Raw genomic sequence first — 23,102 nt, forward strand, 5'->3', positions numbered from 1 at the left:
GCACCATTTCAAACTATCCTGGGATACTTTGTCCACAAGCCATCTCTTCCATCTTGCCTCAAGCTAGTTGACTACGATAAGCATAAGAGCATGAGCAGGATGGATGAATGAGTAGGATTTCCAAATATAAAGTAGTCATTGTATTTTAGCATCATGTGTACTTAGAACTCTTACTGTAAGTTTATACAGTTGCTGAAAACTAACACAAGTTAATTAAAGTGTACTTTCAGCAAACTTTGGTTTTTCTTGGTCTCATTCTTCTACTGTCCCAAGATTCATTTGCACCCCATAAAAATCTAGAGTAACAGTGTTAAGTTATCTCATACAGCAGGAAGATTTTAAAAATTATAGTTAAAGATGGTTTGTTGTATTTAAATTATCAGAAGATGTTTTGCTACCCATTTCTGCATGTCAAAATTCTATTAGGAAAAAATAGAGGGCCAATGGAAGTAAGGTGTTTTTCTGATGGCCTACCAATCAGGAAGTAGAGTACCTTTCATTTTAACAGGCTCTTACCCAGAAGTAAATCATACTCAGTTAAGCAGAACCTACTCCCAAATTAATATCCCTAGAGTAATATGATAGTTTTTATCATTATTGAATAATGACGACAGCAAGAATGACATAGGAATAGAAATATACTTTTACTGTAAACCAGGGAGAAGGTGAGAAAACGTCTTAGCAAATTATGAAATACAATGATTAAAAACAAGAGGAGTATTGATTCTAACAGAGCTATGAAGTATTTCAAACTGGGGAGAGAAAGAAATAGAGGAACAAGGTCAGGAACAATGGTAGGCAAATTCTTGTAACCAGGATGATAATTCTCCTTTAATGACCATGGAAATATTTCTGCAATGAAGGATGTCAGGGTATTATATGGAACAGAGCTGATTTTTTTTAACACCACATACAAAACAGAGAGAAGGAAAGAGGGGGGAGTTAATAAAATAAACCAAAGCCTCCCCCCTTCTCTTCTTTTCCTTTTTTTTTTTCTTTTGTGCTATATCTTGTTTAGATTGTAAATAGAGGGGTGACAGAAGTTTTTACTATTATATAAAGCACTATGGGAGGTTTTTAGGCTGCAGAACCAGGTATAAATATTTCGAATAGATGACTAAATAAGGCTTAATGTAAGAGGTATTCCAAAGACTTTTATATTGTAGGTCTCTCAATCAAAAACTTGTCAAGTAGCAATTTCTGAAAGTCATTCTCAGTCAGTTCCTGGAAGGTGGCTTTGGAAGGATCTCTCTTCCCCTCTCATCTTTCTGAATTGTTGTATTTGTGAAATGGAGCAATAATGGGCTGGGCCTTCCGAGTGCCAGAGCAAGGAGATAGTCCCTGACTTCAGCTCTCATAGGAAGGCAATTACCTTGCCAGTGAGAAATTGTAACCTACAAGTGTAACAACCCAGTGAAGGCTCTCCCTCCCACCAGCTCCTCCTCTATCTTCTAGCAGGATCTTTCGACTGGCCCAAATGCAGACGAGTTGTCCCTCTGGGATGCCATTGTTTACCCTGGCACCGAAGTGCCGATTATGGATGAATCTTTCCACTAGGCTCCTGCCTCATCTTGCTCTGATGCATTGCAGGCATAATGGAGAGAGAGGCTGACGAATGCTGATGAATAAGCCCAACCTTGCTTGCCTCATCTCCGGCTCAGGCCAGTATTTCAAAGCATTGTTTCTGATGTTCCCCATTGAGGGGAAGACTTGAGAAACAGCTCTTTAATAATCAGTGGTCGAGATGCACCGAGAATGTGGGATGATCCACAGAGAGCAATTAAAGTTAAAAGAGGCAGTTTATAAAAATTACAAATACCAAGTTTGTCTCGGATTGTCCGATAGGTCAATCAGCTTCATCTGATGAAATAAAATAACTGTCGGCACTGAATCCTCCCTGGTGTGTTTGCTTTAAAGGGACCTTGGGCCAGCCGACACAGGGAACTTCAACTGAATTATTTTGTGCTAAGATCTAAGTATGAACTTATACATGGTCACCATGCTCAGTTCTTCCTTCCTTCCTTCCTTCCTTCCTTCCTTCCTTCCTTCCTTCCCACACACACACACACACACACACACACACAAACAAAGCCCAGCCTAGCTACCTGGCTACCTAGCTTGTCCTAACACCAAAAGAAAACTGTTGAAGAAACAATTAACTAATATTTCACATGGAAAATAAATTCGTGGATCAATATTAATATTAGCAGGCAATCAAATATAGGTAGTCCTTGACTTACGACAATTGCAGTCATAATTTCCATCACTAAGTGATGCAGTCATAAAGTGCAACATTGCTTAGTGAAGATAATTCTGGCAATCCTTGTTGTCATTGTTAACCAAATGCAGCCAGTTGTCTGTCAAGGACCCACCCCAATCCAAATTATTTTATTTGTGGGTTTGATCCCTCCCAGCCCAAGGCTTCAGTAAAATAAGGGACTGCCTACTCCTTAAATTCCATCTCAATCTATTCCCCGCCCCATCTCTATCATTTTGGCCACCCTGCACCCTGAAACACTGTGGTTCATGGGCTTATTGGTAAGCCACAGCTCTGGGGGTGCAAGAAGCCCTTCAGCTGCACAACAGCACAAAGCCACCCTGGAACACTCAGCTGCCTCAGTTACAGTCACCTTTGCCACCTTTGTCAACCCAGCTGACCTTCCCCATCATCTGCTCCTGCTGCTGACAAGGCATGTCCCCCCAGACCCTTTGCAGGCCAGCTACTGGCCATGTGAAGCCATCTTTGCTAGGTCTTGAGGAAACTACCATGGATGACCCAGGGAGGAAACCTTTATTTGGCCAGCAGCTGCCATGCAAGGGGCCAGGCCGAACATGGTTAGCAGTGGGAGCAAGAAGATGGGGAAGATCAGCTAGGGCAGCAGGGGCGGTGGAGGGCAACTAGCTTTTTCAGGAATGTTCTGAGGTCCTTAAGTAGCCAACTGAGCAACTTTACTGCCTTTCCCATTCCTTGGCGTAGAAAAGGGAAAAGCCAATGCAGAGGGTGGGTAGATGAGCCCAGGAAGAGTGTCCTTCTATGAGCAGGAACTGAGGGCCTTGAACATGCAAAGCTTGAACATCTTTTTGATAGGACAAACCAAGACACTCCAAACCCATGTGGCTGTTGCAGAGATCCACTTCAGTCCCAGCTGAATACACACCGCGCTAACATGATGTATTAGCCCAAACTACTAGCTAGATATTTTTAGCAACATCTAAATTGAGAGATCTGCTATAGTTGACATCTGGTCTTCCCCTGAGCAAATGTAAAAACAAACAAAAATCCTTAGGTGTGGAGAATATAATTCACAACATGAAACTGTTGATTTCTTATTGCATCAGTACATGTTGCTCTAAAGTGATTGACCTGAATCACCTCTAATGATTGCCTGTTGTCATGGCGGTGGGGGTTCCCAACCAAGGGTGGCCTCTAAATACTTTGGGACCTCAACTCTCTGAATCCTGCATTTGCAGCACATTCATAGGTGTCAGAAAATGCCAAAAACAGTGAAAAGAAATTGACGAAGTTAGAAACAAGTGGTTGGCTTTTTCTTCTTTATTCCTTCCCCCATCCAAGCTATTCCATGGAAAATACTTATGGAGCCAATTAACAATATGGGCCACAGATTATGGCAAAGGATTGCCTTGGATGCCCTCTATGAGTATTAATACTGATGTAACTATCACGTTTGTCTTACTTTCTTCTCTTGGTCAAAATCCATATGGCTCTTAAAGAGAAGAAGGTGAAGTTGTCTGCCTTCTCCTTCTCCATGTCCCCTTTCACTAAGTCTGGCCCTTTCCAGGGCAAAGTCTGGGCCAGTCCAACATCAAAGCCACATCCTGGTCCCTAGCAATACTGTAGGGCTGCTGTAAATCAATTGGAACAGTTAATTTAAGAAATCCTTTAGTTCTACAAAGGAAGCACTGCAAAAATACTGGTGCAATATACTCCCAAAACAGTCTGTTCCATCTCTTTGAATATTCATCTCCCGAAAAGTCAAGAAGCCATGGTGCCATGCCTATCCTTTCTAATAAAATCCAAAGGATATTGTACCTTCTTTCCTTCAATTTGCTTTTTTTTCCTGTTGCTACAAAATAAAAACTGATAAAAAAGATGTTGAGACATTCAGTCAACTGCTGTGCTCCACCAAGGATCAACTAAGGGAAAAGGAGGAAACCCTGGCCAGTTGGAAAGCATTTACAACAGCTAAAAGAGATTTGCAGAAGGGGAGGAGTGTAATGATTGTGTTGAAATTACCCCAGAACCAGCAAGTGAAGAAGCAAGATTGTGAAGAAAGCTGGGGGTTCAATGGACTGGCACATGCAAGATGCCTAGTCTTCATTATGTGGGCAGTGGAGCTACCCAGTAATGTCAGCATCATCTATCAACTTCTTTTCAAGGAAATAGCCATCAGTTGCACCTGTAAGTACAGTCCTAATCCACATGTCCTGCCTTGCAAACTTTTCCACTTGGGTAAATTCTATATCAGCTGCCAAGACTCAGTGAGCCTCTCCTGATTTGTTCAGGACACATCTGTCCTTTGGAGGAGGCAGCCTGTCTTACTGGCAGCCTCCATAAACAGTTTGCAGAAGGCCAAGCTATGTGAGTATGAAATGCCATCCCACCGCCAGAACTTAGCTGGAAATCGGGCTTTGGCTTATTCCACTGGCTTTTGTGCGGTGTGTGTGTGTGCGTGTGTGAAGGGGGCTTATGAGTCCCCAGTTTCCCTGTGGCCGTCATTAGGCAGCCATTAGCTAGTCACTGTTGCATCAACACTGTGAAGCATTGAATACCTTTCCTTTGGCAGCCTTCCAGCTAAAGGGAGGAAGCTTCAGAGAAAATGCAATTACAGCAAACAACAGCCAAGTGAAAGCGAGAGCCGCAATCCACACCTGGCACTAATTAACTTAATTAGCCCTTAATGAGCTACACTGGTCGGAAGGCCTATTTTTACTTAATTATCCCCTAATGCGTTTGGCAGTAAGCAGGGGCCCAATGGATAGAATGGCTGTGCTCGTCTCCCTCCACCCAGCCAGGCAGTGTGAACTTCCCTGCATTCTTAATCACTGAGCTTGTCTAGCTGGCAAAGAGGACTTGATCTGAGCATTGCAATAGTCAGGAATTCCTGCCCAGCTATTGCCTCTCCACACAGAAGTCCTGCAGAGGGGATGCCAGACTAGACCCCTGGGGGCTTGATCCTGCTGATTCTGGGCCTAGGTGACCACCAGGCAGAATGAAGATTTTGAATGTGTGTGTGTGTGTGTGTGTGTACATATTTTATCCATGACTGCAGCACATCACTTTCTCTGAAATGGGTGGCCATATATAAATTTGATTAATAAATAAGAACTGTGGTGGTGCAGTGGTTAGAATGCAGTATTGCAAAGTTAATTCTGCCCATAGCCAGGAGTTCGATCCTGGTTGACTCAGAACGTCCATCCTTCCGAGGTCGGTAAAATGAGGGCCCAGATTGTTGGGGGCGATATGCTGACTCTGTAAATTGCTTAGAGAGGGCTGTAGAAGTGGTATACAGGTAGTCCTAACTTACAACTACAGTTGAGCCAAAATTTTATGTTGCTAAGGGAGACATTTATTCAATGAGTTTTGCCCCATTTTATGACCTTGCCACCGTTAAGTGAATCACTGCAGTCGTTAAGCTAGTAATATGGTTGTTAAGTGAATTTGGCTTCATTGATTTTGCTTGTCAGAAGGTTGCAGAATCTGATCACATGACCCCAAGGCATTGCAAATGTCATAAATATGAGTCAGTTGCCAAGCATCTGAATTTTGATCACATGGCCACGGGGATGCTGCAACAGTCATAAATGTGAAAAATGGTCATAAGTCACTTTTTTCAGGGCTATTGTAACTTTGAATGGTCTCTAAATGAACAGTTGTAAGTTGAGGACTGTGTAAGTCTTAAGTGTTATTAAGTGCTATGTGCTTTTGTTTACCTCCCTCCATGCGCTGCATTTTCATAGCTATCAGTTCCTTGTCTTTTCTTTTTGCTTATTCAAGAAGTGGCCTAGATATACTGTGATCCTGAACCAGGCAGTCACTTTTAACTTGAAAGCTAGTTTGGTGTAGTGACTAAGGTGCTGAATTAGAAACTAGGGGACTGTAAGCATGTACGCCGGATGGATGACTTTGGACCAGTGGTTCTCTCTCAGCCCAATCCATCTCTCATAGTTGTTGTTCTGTGACAAAAAAAATGAAGATGAGAGCATTAATAATATTCACTGTGTTAAACTGACCAAATATGAAAGCAGGATAAAAATCTAATAATTAATAAAAGTTTGCAAGAGATATTGGGCTAGAAAAAAATGAGCTCAGCTAGTTAAGTGCAGGTCAAGTGAGGTACAATATCATTTGATTTGCACAAGGCAGAAGTCAGGATAATTCCTTCAGTCTCCACAGTAGGAATATTGCAAGGAATTTGGCTGAAATCTGAATAATGAATTGAAGTGTAGGGCCCCATATTTGGATTGCAAAAATCTAAGTGATGGCAATAAAGAGATTGATTTTTTTTTTGCTCTTTGCTGTCATCCAGTAATCGTTCAGATTTCTGAATTCCAGATATGATGTGGTCCGATGGAAATCAGCTGTTTCAAAATAGGCCTGTGGTGGCAATGTGAGTGCTGCGTCTACCATTGCAACTGAAGGTGAACAAGAAAGCTCTGTCAATGATTTGTCGCTTCAGAGTGCCAAAAAAGGACGGACACTTTACTTGCAAAACTGAAATTGCTTCTATTTTATTTTAAATGTTGGTATTGAGATAGGGTGGATGTTATATCTTCGGTTCTTTAGGCATTGAATGAGGCAGAGTGTTGAAACAACAAAGAAGTTTATTAACTCAGAACAGAAGCACCCCTAAACGCTGCTGCACAACTATTTATACAGTTAGCCTCTAAGTGGCAACCAATAGGTTTAAAGTAACAGTTTTCCCCCCAAAACCTCCTTATCAGCTTGGAGACAGCCAGTCTGGCTTTCAGTAACAGCAACTGTTAAACAATACAGCAATGTAGGTCAGACATTAAGCAAGTGATTTAAAACAGTTGTGGCCAATACATTACAGTGGAAAAGGAGGAAGATAATCCCACCATGGACAGTTTTGCTTTGTGATCTGAGAAAATAGTTCCTTAGTGGCTTTCTAACCATAGTGTTTTGGGAAAATTTTTCATAAACAACAAACAGGGAACTATTAAAAATAACACTAGGTGGCTAGCAAAATGAAATCAATCGTACTAAGGGCTATCAGCAAATCAAACTATTTGCTATAGATGCAATAAGTGTTCTATATTTTCAGAAACTTTCCAAATCAAAATATTTATTTATAACAGTAAATTCTGCCCACATACTGTTGATAACTTAGCAGGTTTATTTTTTTTCTTACCCTATTTTACCTTACCTTACCTCACAACATGTCTGTAAGTTCTGCAGTTTTCATTTTTATACCCTACTAATAATGTGCATTTTCTAGAGCCTTGTTCAAACTATTTGAACGGGAGAGAAACAGACAACTTGATGGTCAGGGTCTGGGGAAAGAAGAATGAGCGTTACTGGTGATTTGTTGCTATCTCACCAAAGCAGGCTATGTTATGAAGTGACAAATTGGCTTTCCTAACTGAATTGAGTAGTCAGAGCACATTCCTAACTCTCACCTAAGAAAAGAAGGTGAACTTCAGCCATGTCAGACAGCTTTAGGAACCTGATGAATTTTTGTCCAGTTCTTGATCCCTTTCTTTCTGATGGGCTTTCTGTGGATTTAAGCAGACATGTTTTCTTCCAGATTTGTTGAATTGCAGCTTCTACGAACCCTACATTTATTTGGAATACTGCCTTGCTGTACAGATTTTGGTCTCCAGATGTGCCCACAGCAAGTATGCCAAATCCAAATGTAAAAAGCAATATTCTTTGGCCCGGAGAACTTGCAGTTGAAGACAGAGATTCTTGAACAGGTATCTCCCCTGAATCTGTTTCTCTTCTGTACATGAGTGTACATTTTGCAGCATTGCAACATGATACAGACGGTTCAAAAATAGACCCAAGCAATGAGCATCTATCTTATATAAATAAAAATGTAAATGTTTGTTTGTTCAAAATCTTAAATCTCCAAAAGTTCTTCATCGATTGCTTTGAAATTTTGACACAACGTTGCATTCGAATACGCGCGTGTTTTTATATACCTACTATTATATAGATGTCACACCTGTGACAGGTAAAAATATGCTTTTTTGAAGAACAGCGCCATCTGTTGGACGTAAAAGCAACACACGCTATGATACCCACAAGAATTGTGAAATTAAACATATTACAAAGGTGCGCTTTCTCTTTTCTTTCTTTTCCATTTAACCAGACTGAGCCACAGCAACGCGTGGCCGGGTACAGCTAGTTGTTAATACAATGATTAGATTAAAAGCAGCTGACAGGTCTTTCCTTTAGTAGTCCCAGAATTATTATCCTGCTTGGAGCTCCCATCACGCTTGCATTTTGAAAGTAGGCAAAAACTATCCAACTTCAATGAATTTGGTCAGAGGTGACTGGCTGGGGCACCCATCATAAAAATGGAATATTTTATTGCTTATGTCATTATTCGTAGCATTATTTTAGTGTTTGTTTTCATATTTGTTTTGAATTTGTTGCCCTGAGTTTGTCAGGATTGGTGTGGGATAGAAGCACTGTAAAATAATTCAATAAAAAGGAACCTCAAAGTCAAAAACATAAATAGCCAGAAGACTAAAAATCAATACAAACTAAATTAAGCTACAATAGGATTAAATGCTTGTTTAAATTCAAATATATTTAACTGCCAGTGGAATAGAGACACACACAGAGAGAAGAATATTTAACTTCAGGGTCAAAGATTCCTGAGGCACCCAATCTTGAAGGGGAGAGTTTGGCATTAGATCCTTTGCTGGAACCTTCCAAAATGTGGAAGGCCAGCCTCTTAAAGGGCAACGGCCTAAAGATAGACTTGAGCAGGGAGCACTATAGATGGCACGGCATCCAACAAGCCCCAAGGTTTTCCTCAGCCTTTCTCCACACTCTTATCTAAAGCAGGAATCACAGACTTGCAGGCTCAGTGGGCCATTAAAGTCACTGAATCCATCTCTCTATTCGGTTCAGGAACCAGAAATCAAAAGATGGCTGTCCAGCCAAAAGCTCACCAGCAGCTGAGCTGGATTCTACTCCAGTTCAGCTGCTGCTCCAGGGAAAGTGCTAAAAGTAGTATTGGAGGAGAGGACTCATTCATATTAGACTTGGGAGCCAACAGTAGTGTGGGGATTTACAAAGGGCTGCTGGACAAGGTGAAAGATTCTGGCAGCGAAGTGCAGAACAGATGGTGAGGGGAATAAGAGCAGGCAGCAGAAGGCAGATGACTCTGCATTAGTTTAGGCAAAAAAAATGTTCAGGGTGTACACCTGAGATTTTGTCTATGGTGTGGAGAGGAAAGGAAGGGCTGGATATTCTTTTATTCTGTCTTGCCTTTAAAAGCATGAAATTCAGGAAAATAAACCTCTGGAAGTAAAAGAGTCAGAACTGCAATAGGCCTTTGTTAAGGCCAGTTAAATCCAATTCTTTGCAGAGGCTGAGGAAGAGAAGGTGTGACGTTTTCATGGCCCAGAGCCTCCTTAGTTAGAAACAAAGGGCTATCTGTAAAGCTGGGGTTGCATGATGTGCTAAGCAATGATTTGCTGAATTGTGGCTTATTAATTAGTTCATATTATATGCCAAGCAATGAATCATAACTTTACACATCACAGTGGCTGGGCTCACACAATACTCTGAGCCAAAACCAATGAGTCTCATAATGGTTTAGCATATAATGTGAACTGAGTCCATCTACCCATCTAGAACTATAAATAAATTCTGCCTGCCAACTGTGATTCATTTCAGTATCTTTCCATCCCCTTTTCTGGCTGATACCTGTACACCTCTTGAAGGTGGCAAAATTTCCTTTCTTCAGCCCATAAGCATTTAAGGGTCCTGAATTAGAGCTTAAAAATGAAAGGATTGCCCCATGGGCCCTTCTGCTGGCCAGCTGTGTTGCCACTAGCCCCAAGGTCTTTTTCTTCACTTGACAAACAACCAATTTTTCTGTTTTAATGTGTAAAACTTGGCATATCTTATCTCTTTCTCCCTGTGTTGCCTTTTCTCTGAGCATTTTATGATCGGAGAGTGCTCTCATTATAGCTCTATAAATGGCCAAATACTTCGATGCTGTAGTAATAAATCATTACACTCTGTGGTTACTGACATTATCTCTTCCTGTTTGGGAGATGACAGCTGATTGAGTTGTTTTGAAATTCTGTATTTTTCTCCCTTACATTGCGTATTCCATGCAGCACCCTGGCATAAAGTAGCATTGCCAAGATATATACTGCAACTAAAAATCACCAAACTGTACAAATGTTAAGCTGGTTATCCACCTTTGAGTTGCTAATAGAATAACTGAATTTCTTTTATTGAAAAGCTTCAAAACAAGCTTCCATCAAACATTATTTATATATTACAGTTTGCCTGATCTTAGTTGCTTTTACATTTATGTATAAATGAAGAAATGACTCTTTGTCCTATTTTTAAAAATCCAACTCATCTTTTGGGAAAGATCGTTTGAAATCTTCACTGTTTCCCCTACCTCTTTGGGAAACTTTTGGGAAAGGTTGGAGCTCAGAAATAGGGCATCAGCTGTGCACGTTCAAGTCCCTGATGGAATCCTTGGCATCTCCAGGCAGGACTGGCAAAGACTCCAGTCTAAAACCCCAGAGAATTATGATCAGCCTCTGCCAACAACAAAAATCTTGTGACATCTTTTCAAAATATTGATTTTATTGTAGCTTAAGGACTATCGGAAACAAGTCTCTGTTTAGACAAGGGTTTGTTCTTTTTTATTCATGATCAGCTTATTTGATGCCTGCCACAGCTAAAGGAATCTGGTGGAATCTTGAAGATTGATCCATTTATTGTGGTTTATGTTTAAGGTGGTAAAAACAATTTCCCAGGCTTTAAATCCAACCTAGAGCTAAGGAGAAATTTACTGACTGTGAGAACAATTAAACAATGGATGGGCTTGCCTCCAGAAGTTGCGGATACTCCATCACTGGAGATTTTTAAGAAGAGGTTAGACATCCATTTGTCTAGAATGGTATAGGGTCTTCTGCTTAAGTAGGGGAGTGGATTAGAAGACCTCCAAGGTCCCTCCCAATTAATTATTCTGAATTATGTAAATGGTAAAGTCAAGTCCTGGTGGCTTCATGGAATGATGGCTTCATGGACTATGTTCCTGGCAACAATATGGAAATGATCTGCCATTCCCATCTTTTCAAAGAGAGGCTTGCAGACCTGGGATTTGGGGTAAGGGAAGACAGGCAAGAGTAGTCACTCACTGACACTTGCAAAAATATGGAAGATATCACAACATTGTTATTTTGCTGCAACTGACTAATGTGGAAATAAATACAGTATATCTGAGACCAGTTCCTCATTAGAGATATGAAGATAGCCTTATATCACCATAGCAATGACTGGGTGATGCTCTGACCCTATAAATCATTTGTGAAGAATTAGCTCAAAATACACATAGTGCTTTGGTTTCATGATAAGATAAGTTCATGTGTTCATAAATGCAATCTTTTATGTAATAAATCTTTATCTCTTTATATGAATCAAAACGAATGAATTCTATTAAAATCTGTTGGGCTTTTTATAAAATGTGCGTTTTTCATTTCATTTGCTAAGCTGGATACTCTAGGAATGCCTTATTCATCTGCAATGCTAATAGGCATCCAGATAATTGAGGCTCTATATTTTAGTGGGATTGTAGTAAGGTGTTTTATTACTTTTGTAATAAAGCTATAGGTCCATGTTTCCTTTTTTTAAAAAACAAAAACAAAAACCTTCTGGTACTACAATGAGGGAGTTCAGATACCAAGTGGAAACCAGGTCATGACTTAGTGGGGGTATGAAACAAGTGAAATTACTCAGCGGTAAGCCAGCCGATTCAGTGACCCTGTTACCTTCTCATTGCATTGCTGTGAATAAAAGAGTTAAAGCCCCAAGAATCCAGGTGAGAAAGTTTCACCGCAGCTTCTTTAATCTTTCATTGCTGGATTCTCCTTGGCATTATGAGGGATAAATGCTAACTGACCTTTTCATTCTGGCTACAAAACTCAGGAAGGAATGAGAATAATTAGCCAAAGTAGGAAAGAAAATGTGAAGGAGATGGGGATGAAGGGAATAATGTTAATTATCACTCCATTTCATAGCCAGGAGCGATGCAGAAAATACCTCCTAAAGTAACCTGAAGTTAATTCGTGACAAACACATTGCACCAGTCCGGCTGCATTCACCCTACTCTGCTTTTAGGCTGGTACTTACATGATGCCAGCTGGGGCCAGGAGGATAAGGAAGAAAAGGGCACCTAATACTGTAGCTTCAAGGTGTATTGGCTCATTAACAGGGCCGAGAGGGGCAAGGCAAGTCAGCTGAGAGCAGGACTGGTGTTTGTGGAAAGCCTTTGGAATAAATCAGAGGTGTCCAATCTTGGCAACTTTAAGACTTGTGAACTTCAACTCCCAGAATTCCCCAGCCAGCACAGTTGAGTCCACAAGCCTTAAAGTTGGCAGAGTTGGACACCCCTGGAATAGATGTTGGCAGAAGAACAAAAGCATCTGAAAGCATTCAGACGGGGAACATTTTCCTATCTGAAAATGGCTCCCTCATATTCCTATTTCTGCTTTGAGGTTCCTCTGGTGTTTGCCTTTGTGGCATACATATGAACAGGCTGGGCTGATTTACACACACATCCCTACATGCTTGTGTGTGCTAAAACTTCCAGAAAAAGCTGATATTCCAATTAAAAATAAAATGGCATAGATAGGACTTTCAAAGACTCTCATTGATTTTTACAGATTTAGAACCCAACTGTACATCTAAAATGGTGCTTAATATTGTTGGAATGACTGGAGCTCAAGATAAATACATTCATGTGTGAGCTGGTTCTATATACCAGCCTCCTAAAAGCTGCACATTTTTTTGCTGTTCCATTGATGTCAGTAGTTTGGGCCCATTTTAAAGGATATGTTTTACAGAAAAGACAATTCTGTAAAATGCACTGAAGTGATTAAGATTTGTAAGGAAGGCACAGCTTTCTGATCAAGAAAAGCTTAAAAGGTTGATATTTTTAAGGAAACAATCAAGCTACAGTTAAGAATGGAAAAGATATATAAAACTATGAAATGTTAGGATGGAATGGAATAAGTTTTGTACAGTAGAGTGTAGGGATTGTCCTAAGAAAAGGATCCTTTTAAAAGCTTATTTTTTAAAGAAGCCTCAAAATCTGTGTTGCAAGGTAAAATATACTAAGGTGAAAGAGGCAAGTTGAGAACCAAGTGAACATGAAATTAACTACCATGGCACATAAACTGATTGAAAGACTACAAAGAAACTCTGCTCCCCTAAACAGCCTTCCCAAACCTATATGAGTTGGTTTACAAGACCCAAACTCAATAATTCTACACCACTCAAAAAAAATTAAAACCACAAGGGAGAGAAGTAATTTAACACTAAGATGATTGGGATCAAATAAAGGATCAAGCATGCTGTTCCTTGCTTGTTAATGTTTCAAGGCATCTGGTAGACCAATAATGGAGAATATAGCCTCTGACTATAGGTTTGTCTAATTTAACAAGGTACTTGTAACAAAGCATAGGGTATGTTATCTTCTGTACCATGAGTGTAATTCAGTTGAATTTCATTGGGAAGCTGCATTATTTGCCACACTGGCAAACCAAGGACTTTTTCAAATGAATACGTATAAATAAATAGGCTTTACAGTACATTCCTTTCCTTCTTCAATTAAGTTTCAGTTAGCATGCCTAAGAGGTTTTGCCTTCATGAACAAAAGATTGCCAGCCCCTTTTTTCAGCAGGAGCCAGTGTCTCAAGAAGTGGAAAGATGGGTCCTCTTTCCAAAAGCACAAGAGAGGAAGCCCTATAACCAGTGTGTGGTCTGTTGGGGATTTCACCCGGGGCCTTTGGGGGGCAAAATATCAACTGTAGCCTTTCTCATTCTGAAAACAGGAGGTCTGTCTAGCAGCCTTATTGTTCAGTGTTCTGTTGATAAATATCCCTGAGCAAGTCTCTGGCGGAGCTAAGCAAAGACTGGTGTTTATTAGCAGGAACGAATGCTGTTATATTGCCTTTTGATGTGCTGAGGCATTTCTGGAGAAACTAAGTTAATCTTCTGCTACTTTTGTATCTGTCTCACTAAACTCTTCTAAACAGGAGGGGGAAAAGTGGTGGGTGGAATTACGTGTTTATGCAAAATCTCAAGACAGCAAGGCCTCTGCTTTGGAGACCCATTACCTTCAGCATCGTTACTTGCACACTGGTGCTTAACAAGGAGGTAAACAGAAGAGTTGGCCTTGCCTTCCATCCGGACACTGGCCTGCCTTTCTGTTTGTCCTGCTGTATGCTTTAGAAGCGGTCATAGTGCTTGTCATCTTGTCAAACTCAACTCTGTGGGATGCAATGTCTGGGCAAATTAACACCAGCACAAATGCAGAAAATGAAAGCAAACCACTCAAGTCTCTTGGGTATTTGCAGCTGTCAGTTTCAGCAAGCAAATACCCAGCAGCCAGACTTTTTTTTATCTACAGCTGGGGAGGTAGTGCGTAGGACTCTGAAAGATTAACTCTTGTTTCTGGTAACTTGGAGGCTGCTATTTTTATTCTTGCCGAAATATGCTGGTCCTGCTCAAGCTAAGATCTCATGCTCAGTGAGCTGTCAGACCTGTGTCTGGACTATTCTGTGTCAGACAGCAGCTGAAGGTTTACATGATTGACATTCACTTGACTGGTACTCCACCATAATTTTGCCCTCTGCGTATAATATGATGTAGAAACGCATTTTATGTGGACCCTTGTCTGCAGCATGAACTGGTAGAGTTTAGGAAAAAAAGTTTAAAGTTTATACTAGTTTTCCCTAAGGGCCTTTCCCTACTACTGAGTTAAATTGCTGCCCATACATTTTTGAGCCAGCAGAAAATTATTCTTGTATAATATATTTGCTGGCCCCATTGTTTTCCTTATCACTATTGCCTATCTTCTGCCTTGCTGCCTAGTGACAGTATCCAGGTTTATTATGTCAGGACACACAAAGCAAAGTGATTGGTGGATTCCTTGGGTTTTATTTCCCTCCCTTCCACTGAATATCACCAGCCAGCAGGGAAACATCCACCAATCAATACTGAAATGTGGGAATGAAGCAGGACCAAGTATATTTAAGATCTGTGTCTTTCATGAAGGGAACTAAGTCACCCATGTGCACTCGTAATCCCATGAATGTGTGAAGCACATAAATATTGATTCATCTTAGAAGAGGGGCATTCTCTACTCCTGTCACTTTTGCACAGATTTGTGACAACCTCTTTTTTCCTGTTGTTGACTGGAACTGACAAAAATCTTTCCCCATTGTATCTCCATCTTTGCTGCATCCTATAACTCCCTGAGGGCATTTGAAAGAGCCGTGCTTTTTAAAACAGGGAATGGGGAACTTTCCAAACCTGGCCTTTCCAAGCCAAACTTCTGCATTTCCATGGGGAGGAGAAAAAAGGAGGGCTGTGAAAGAGATTGCCAGGGGACTAGTGTGGCAGAAGTGCCTCTGTCCCAGCCTATTGAAATAGCCAGTAGGCATTAAGCTGATTCATCCCTATGGACCAAAACCATGGGAAGGAAAAGGCATTTATTCTGAAATACCTTGAAACTGCCAGTGGTTGTTATCAGATAAAACATTAGTTTAATATCAGTTCAGCTAAAAATAATTTACGGCTATGTTGTGCTGAGGAAAATGTGGCATTCTGGGGATGCAGCAGAGTAAAATGAAAGACTGGTCTTGTTAGTTCTGTGGTTAGATGCAAGTGAGGAAAGTCTTCAATCATATTATGAGAATAGAAGGAGTTGAAAAAATTACAGTTAAAATTAAAACCGGGGGCTGTAATACTAACAGTGCAAGATATGCAGATGATACCACTTAGTTAGCAAAAAATAAGGAAGAATGAAAAGGCACTGATGATGTTGTTACCTTGCTGGGTAAATGAAAGGTCTGCAACAAACAACCAAGCTGAGAGAACATCAAGGACTCCACAGTTCAACATTGAGCTACATATACAGTAGTTTCTTCTATTGCAGTGGTTCTCAACCTGTGGGTCGGGACCCCATTTGGGGTCGATCGACCATTTCATGGGGATTGCCAAGCAAGGCTGTCTGCCATTTTTTTTGTCCGCCATTTTTTCCCCTTTTCCGGTGGGTGCCTTACCTCCCTTGGGCTGGGGCAGCTGGTGGTCGGCCTGCTCCATCTCTGCCGCTTGACAGCTACGCCTCAGCCGGCGCAGGGGGCGGAACCACGCATGCGCGGCGCTCCCGGGCAGGGAAAGTCCTCGACTTACGACCGGATGGGTGGTCCTCGACTTACGACCAGTTTAGTCCTCGACTTACGACCGGTTTAGTCCTCGACTTACGACCGGTTTAGTCCTCGACTTACGACCGGTTGGGGTCGCGGCATTAAAAAGGTTGAGAACCACTGTTCTATTGGGAGTACATATGGCCATCAAACACTTCAGAAATGTCACAAATGGGAGAAAATTGCATGCAGGCAAACTTCTACCAAGGAAGAACTCTTTTCTCCATAAATGCCCTGCCCACCTATGTCAGAATCAAGCTTCCTATAAACTACCCGGCAGGACTGAAAATAGCTTAACAAAGCAGATGAAAAAGGGTACAGTTAATGATCATGAATGCTTACCTCAGATAAGACAAATATCAGTACACCACAGATAACCTCAAAGAGCAACTGGGCAAACTACAACATCACAACACACAAAAATATTGACAGCTACCATCAAGACTACAGTACATTTCTAAGACATGCTCAAAAAAGGAAAGCAAAACTTCAAACCAAACTGCTCAAGCTAAATCTCAAAAGCAAAGAGGTATTGAACCCAAATGAGTAGTCAACATATCCAACCATCTAGTACAGGGCTTTTCAACCAGTGGTACGGGTACCACCTGTGGTACATTGGCACCTGGCAGGTGGTATGCGACCATCCTAGAAAAGTGGTAATGGGGGAGGGGAATGAGCTGAACTGGTGAGTGAGCCGCACAAGCCTGAGTGAGAGATGGCTGGAGCTGCAGGGCTGTCAGGGCTCAACAGAAGCGCCAGGATCAGTGCCGCTTTCCAGCTGATCGGCACTTCTTCTGGGCTGTCAGGGGTCAGTGGAAGTGCCAGGATCAGCGCCAGGCTCCAGCTGGAGCTCGGCGCTGATCCTGGCACTTCTGCTGAGCCCAGAAGGAGCGCCGATCAGCTGGAATGTTGCCTTATCTCCAGGGTCTTGTGATTTACATTCAGATGCGTGGCAACTGATTCATATTTATGACTGTCACAGTGTCGCAGGGTCATGTGAAGTGACCAAAACCTGCTGCAACCACCCAGCAGATGGGTGGAATAAAAACCAAACACCCCCCGTCCCACCCCTGCTGCCAATCCCCAACAGAAATGCTCACAACAATGAAAACCTCGAACAGGAGGAAGAGCGCCGCCAGGTGGGCAGGCAGGTGTCTTGCTCGGCTGTGGCTTGGGGAGCACTTTTTTCAGTGCCATTGTAACTTCGAACAGTCATTAAGCGAATTGTTCTAAGTCGAGGAATACCTGTATCACTTTTTTTCCTTTTTTTTTTTTTTGGGTCATCAAGTTTTTGACACTTTGCTAGGCGACTGGTGTACTTGGATATTGCCATATCCTAAAAGTGGTACAATGGGTGAAAAGGTTGAAAAGCCCTTATCTAGTATTCACCATAGAACAAAATATCTTCCAGAAGGTCTCAACCATAACATAGGCAATGCTAATCAGTTAGAATTTGTTGCAATCTTAAGAGCAGCATTTAAAACCAAAAGATTTGCCCCAGAGACCCAAGAAAAAAAGTCCAAATATCATGCCGCAAACCAGAAGCAGAACCAACTCAAAGCAGAAGGCAGAACGGCCCTCAGAAACCCAAAGAAGGACCAAACCATCACTCTCCTCCCAGCAGGGCAATAATGATGTTACCTAGTTAAGTAAAAATGTCTGCAAGCAAACAACCAAGCTCAGAGCACAGCAGGCACTCCAAAGAATGGGAAAGGTCTTAACAGGCTAGCTGAGGTGATACAGCAGTTATTGCTTTCTCTGACATTGCTATTCTCTGCATTTGACTTAACAATTAGCTCTCCGAATTGAAGCAAAAGCTCATAGATATGACATGGCTAAGTTAGTGGCATTACTGAAAACAAAAAGAAAACCGTACACATACCAGTTTGGTCTAGTGGGTAAGGTACCAGGCTAGAAAGCGGGAATCGTGAGTTCTAGTCCCATCTTAGTCATGAAAGCCAGCTGGGTGACTTTAGGCCAGTCAGTCTCTCTCAGCCTAACCCAATTCAGAGGGTGGCTGCTGTGGATAAAATAGGAGGAAGAAGTGTGTTGGATATGTTTGCCACCTTGAATTGTTTGTAAAAATAATAAAGACAGAATACAAATAAATAAATACAGAAGATTTGCCTTCTGAAACAACACAGAAATCAAAATATGTTTGTGTGTGTGTGTATATGCTCATGTAGTATATATTTGTATGTGCCAAGATTTAAATTCTAAGCATTTTCCTTTTGCCTTCTTTCAAATTAGTGGAAATCCATTCTCTTCCTGACCTTGAAATTGGAATGAATCTGTTTTATGTTTATATAATGGGTTTATATGTAGAAAAAGTTGGTTCCTGCATTACCAACTTCATCCCTTACCTTCTTTTCCAGCTCTCACCCATGAAAATAGAAGGAAAAAGAAGGAAAATACTCTTTTTCTTAATAAATGAAAAAACAAGGACATGTACTAATAATCAATCTGCAGAGGCATAGACAGTCTGAGTCATGGTATCAAATTTCAATAGCCAAGACACAAACTGCACTAAAAATATTTTTTTTAAACATAGTGCTTAAAACAATAAAAAGTAACATGGCTTTTATACCACAGTCCTAGAGTGGACTTTTAAGTTTTTTTTCTTTCCCCACAGGAAGTTTCAAATAACAAAAGCATCTTGTAAACTTCCCCCTCATTATTTATCTTTACAGAAAGATACTTTATTCGCCTTACTAGACGTGGGAACTCTGTTAATCCAGTGAGACCCACTAGATTATATAATGTTAGAGGTGCCTCTTATAAGCTCTTTGTGAAAGGAAACTAGAAGATTAACAGTCTGGATTAATAAAGAAGATAAAGTTAATATTAACCACCATATTTAGTCAACAGTTGATACTAAGATGTAGAAGTTTTAAGAATAAACACAGATGGCTAGTTTACTGGGGAAATAAAGAGGAGATTAATCCCAGAAGGGAACACAGTGACAAACTTAAGACAAGATCATGAAAAATACGGAGTGTCTATATGAGCTGCAAAATGTAAGCCTCAAAGGAGGGGACAAAGAAACTAGCTGGAGAATTGAGCTTGGAAGTCCTTCCTCTTGGTAATAAAGAAAAGTTTTTCATTCAGAGTTTTTTTTTTGCTCTTAATATATGCTTCTCTGCGTTGTGTGTTCAGATAATTGGAATGGTCTGCAAACTGCTTCTAGTAATTTGCCTCTGGTGGTTGTTGTTGTTGTTTCATATCATAACATACGTTTTATGGCCTCTTCTGCTAACTCTAGTCTTGTACGTTTTGTGCCAACTTAAGCTGTGGGAGACTGAAGTCAGATGTGCTATTTATGACCTTATCTGTGCTAAAAGATTTATTTCACCCGATTGTAATTTGCTTGGGTATTTGTCTGCCTTGAGCTTAAAGAAAGTTTTACTTTTTCTTATTTTTAATAAGCTCATTTTAAAATAATAAGATTGATGCTTTTGTTTTCATCTCCTTCTGACATGTCTGCTGTTTCAGGGCCAGATGTGCCTCCTCCTCTGTCCACCCCTCCCCTTCTCCTTCCCCTTCCCCACTCATCCTCCAATTACAGGAGGTACACTGCTCAGGCCATGAGCACCCCAGCTCTCTCATAAAACAGTAGTAAAGAAAGGTCTCATCAAGGCATTTCTTCACCCCACTAAAATGAGTATCAGAAGTAGAAAAGCGCCTGAAGGCAGGACAAGAAGTAATGGATGGAAACTAACCAAAGAGAGAAGCAACCTAGAACTAAGGAGAAATTTTCTGACAGTTGGAACAATTAATCAGTGGAACAACCTGCCTCCAGAAGCTGTGAATGCTCCAACACCAGAAGTTTTTAAGATGAGACTGGACAGCCATTTGTCTGAAATGGTATAGGGTTTCCTGCCTGAGCAGGGGTTGGACTAGATGACCTCCAAGGTCCCTTCCAACTTTCTATTATTATTATTATTATTATTATTATTATTATTATTATTATTATTATTATTATTATTATTATTATTATTATTATTATTATTATTATTATTATTATTATTATTATTATACCATAACCAGATGCTACACCATGCAGCTGGGCAGGAGGGAAGAGTTTGAGAATGCTGAGACATCTTGCCAACCACCCTCTACAACAACTATGACAGCTGGACATTAGGAAAAAGCCAGAGAAAAAAGTTACTTTTAAAATGTGGATTTGAAAATAGTTACTAAGAGCCTTTGAGTCAGTGTTGACTTGTTATACCATGGCCCAAGGTCAATCAGTGGCTTTCTGCCTAAGGCAGGACTAGAACTCATAGTCTTCTAGTTTCTAGCCTGATGCCTTAAACCAAAGGTCTTCAGACTTGGCCCTTTTATGTCTGACTGAGGAATTCTGGGAGTTGAAGTCCACAAGTCATAAAAGGGCCAAGTTTGAAGACCCCTGCCTTAAACAGTATCACAACTTTGCTCTAAAAAAGTACCATGGACAGCAAAAAAACAAAGCCTAATCAGTCTTCGGTGGAAAAAAAAAAAAAGCTTTCTTGAAATTATGACCAATAAGCAGAAACTTGCAAATTTTGAATATAAGTTGAATAGATAAGGGAGGAATAACTAATAAAATGGGTCGATCACTGGATTACCTATAGATTTACTGGAGATGAGTTGATATGGCAACTAATCCTATTGGTTAAAAGATTGATCTCAAGATTTCTTGAGATACATAATCTTAAAAGTTCAATCTCAAAAGTTCTTTCCAGTTTTAAGATTTCCTCACATACTCTTGTTTACAGGGCCATTGTCTTCAAGGTTGCACATAAAATGTAATGAGAAGAAAGGGAAGGGCTCAAATTAACATGTTAAAAATGTTTAATTGTATTAAGAAAAGAGAAGGAAAAAAGAAATAAAAACACCCATCAAAGCATCTTTCTTGATTATAAAATAAAATGAAATGAAATGTATAAAATTAGTTTTACAGATATAGCCATGTCATGCGATGTCATAAAATTAAATTATTAAACATTGTAGTCAGCTTACTTAACAATAGTAACATGGGAAACTAAGCATATAAACCACCATAGGCAGAAAGGCTGTGTGAAACTTTGAGGGTGTTTCACTTCCATAGAATTCAAATGAAGCAATTACCTTGAAGTTGCTTTGGGAACCATAGTGGTTGCCTTGTCTTCAAGACCTTCAGTGTGCTTTGGAGCCCCTTCCAGTCTTCTGCCATAGTTCACACTATCGGGGGAAGACTGTAAAGAGATTTCTATAGACTGGTTGAGGTCTTCCAGTCAAAGTGTGCACTCTGATGCCCCCTCAGTGTCTGCCAAGGGACCTCCCAGGATAGTGAAAGACTCTTGGCACACGCTGAAGAGTCACCCAACCTTGGATGTTCTGACCACAGGAAATCTATATGTATCTTCCTGGCTTGAATTTGTTCATTAGAGTGAGCAAATATCATTGCAAACAGACTAAGAATGTAGTCCAGATTTTAAAATAATTCTCCAAATGACACTGCTGATGGTAAATTATTTGTCCTACTATCAATAGAGAGGTTAATTCTTGACATAGTGACATAACTGATGAAGAATGGACATTTTTCCTTCTCTCTGGTATATATTGATCATAAAAATGTTTCATGTCTATCTATGGTGTACTCTAGTTTTCTTCCAAGCCATTAACGCATAATTAAAAACAATAGGCATCTACAAAAACAAGTGAACGTTCAAATCAAAATAAGTATGTGAAAAAAACTTTGTCCAAGAGGGAGTGAGGAGAGCACAAAAATATATCAAGTTAAACAGTGTAACTTTTGAATACTTTAAAAATTAGCTGAATCTGCACACTTCTTCTAGTAAAAAATATGTAGCAGTCCAATAGGCATAATATCTCTGTTGAATTAATCGTAATTCTAAATCTCTTGAAATGTGACATATAGATGCCAAAATAGTCTTCCACTGACATTCATGTACTAGACCTGCCAGTTCCTTATTGCATGCTTCTCTATAGTCTTAGACATTTAATTTAATGTATTAAGTATAGTTTAACAACCATTTATAATTAGTTATTACAGTCTTATTATAAGACTACATTAAATCCTCTAGGGCTAAAAGTAATTCTGAAGCACTAACGATTACTGGCATATATCTAGTTGTTAAGAAGTATTTTAACTCTTTGCACATATTTTACTTGCAGTTCTTCAAATATCATCTGATTCCACGTGTTGATTAAAAAAAAAGTCCAATAAAGGGATTACTTTGAAAATAACTTTTCAGGTTTGGAGTGTCTTATACCAGTAATGTAGCATGATCATAAGCAACAAAGTAGAGGTAGCCTGTTATTGCAAGCATATATCCCTAAAAATTAGTATAGAAGGAAAGGACATTTTATGCTTTTCAATATACTTAAGCTATAATAACTTCCATTTTACAATAGGCATGCATTATATCTATTCTAAGGTTACTTTTCAAGTACAAGTTCCAAGTTTTAAAGCAGACGAACACCCACCCACCCCAGTTTTCATGATATTCACCATTTTCAAAGAGAACACTGGGAACTGTTTTGAAGTCTTCAACCTCAGTGATACGGAACCAGAGGAACAGTGGAATGAAATCAAAGATGTTGATAAGGATGAATGTAAAAAGAGACTGTCAGAGACCAAGAAACAGAAGAAATCAAAC

The sequence above is a fragment of the Protobothrops mucrosquamatus genome, unplaced genomic scaffold (assembly GCF_001527695.2).
Source record: "Protobothrops mucrosquamatus isolate PMUCROS unplaced genomic scaffold, P.Mucros_1.0 scaffold2088, whole genome shotgun sequence".
NCBI classification, from domain to species: Eukaryota; Metazoa; Chordata; class Lepidosauria; order Squamata; family Viperidae; genus Protobothrops; species Protobothrops mucrosquamatus.